General features: G+C 32.0%; 1 protein-coding gene across 1 annotated transcript in view; it reads right to left on the reverse strand.

Annotated features, from left to right (window-relative positions):
* Nucleotides 1-1,626, reverse strand: part of ftr83 (finTRIM family, member 83) — a gene marked incomplete at its 3' end in the record, with an annotated part of 15,774 nt that overhangs the window by 3,245 nt on the left and 10,903 nt on the right.

The raw sequence follows: 1,626 nt of genomic DNA on the forward strand, positions 1-1,626 counted from the left end.
TGTTTATTGTTTAAATATTTTAAAAAATCACCAAAACCAGTCTGAACAACTACAGGAAAAAACAGAAATAAAATAATACACAATCTTTAAATTCCTGTCGGTGTTTAAAAGACAAGGCGTAAACTGAAAAAAGTGTAGGTATAAGCCTAAACTTTTATATCTTCACTTTTTATTCATATATTATCAAATCATCATCTTTCTTATAGATTTTATCAAATAAAATTTGTAACAAAACTCTAGCAAACAGTCAAAACTTAGTATATTTCTGTAACAAATCATTATTTTACGTTATTTTAAATTTAGTTAGTGAAGAACACAGTTTTAACTCTTCACAACAATTATTCCAAACACAAATCCCTCTAACAGAGGTACAATTATTTTAATATTTGTTTTTCTAAATAAATCTTTCTGAATTCATAATTTGTTTCTTTAATTTCGAACCACTTCTGTGTACAATGTGGAAGGACTTTAGTATAAACTTTGTCAATGCTGTTCTAAGTTCTACTAAATCATAAAATTTTAAAGTATACATTGTGATAAATATGTCATTTGTTGGATGATAATAATCTAATGTATTTATAATTCACATAACTTTCTTCTGAAGCATAGAAATAGGTTTTGTTTTGGTTATCTCAGCATTAACTCTAACACGTGACAGGCCACGCCTCTTAAATAGTGAATATTTAACCAGACAGCAGCTGATTGGCCTCAACATGTCCTCTAACTAACCCCTGAGCAAACAAACAGGACCAGGATTCGTACTACACCACTCCAACTTTCAGCCTGTAGTGGAGCTGCTCTTCACGTTTATTAAAGCTGTAGTTTTACACGTCAGTTTCACGTTTATGGAAAATGTTTTTCAAGATCATATTGAGCAACTGGGTCTCTGACACKACAGTGAATCATTTCTTGGTAAATTTACTTTGTAATTTGGTAAAAATAAAAACATTAAATAGTTGTTTGCACTCTACATCTCAGTTTGTGGTGATGTGGACATACAGTTGTATGCAGATGATACTGTGGTTTATGTACATGGAAATGATAATTAACTAGTGTTATGGTAAAAATCACAGTCTGGTTAACTTCAGCCTCGCTCACATTAAATGTGAATAAAATGTACTTCACTAAGAAAAAACCACTTAACTCTGCTCCAGCTCTGTGTAGATCAAAAACAAATCAAAGTAGTAGAGGAATTTAAACATCCAGGACTTGTTTTGGACTCAACTTTTACTTTTAAAAGTCAAATTAAAAAACTTTTTAATATTTTAAAATATAATTTGTCAGTTTTTAGGCACATTTGAAATACACTAACTCAACATATTGACACTTGGTCAGGTGGGTACCCCCCGCGTGTCAGTTTTTTACGAGATGAGGTGGAGGAGGACGGGCGCGTTTTTCTATTTTTGTACAAGAGTTGGAAATGTGCGYTTCTTCACATCAACTTAATAAATATTTTTCTAAGTTCCACAAAAGTCATAAGTTTATCTGTGTTAACAGTCATTTATTAAAGACGTGTAAAGGTGGAAATATTTCTCAGCCTCATGCACTGACGAAAATAACAGCACACACGTACACACCAACACACACACCTTTGCTAGTGACAAACACATTTTTACAGCCCACTAC

The sequence above is a fragment of the Austrofundulus limnaeus genome, unplaced genomic scaffold, assembly GCF_001266775.1.
Source record: "Austrofundulus limnaeus strain Quisiro unplaced genomic scaffold, Austrofundulus_limnaeus-1.0 Scaffold37, whole genome shotgun sequence".
Lineage (NCBI taxonomy): Eukaryota > Metazoa > Chordata > Actinopteri > Cyprinodontiformes > Rivulidae > Austrofundulus > Austrofundulus limnaeus.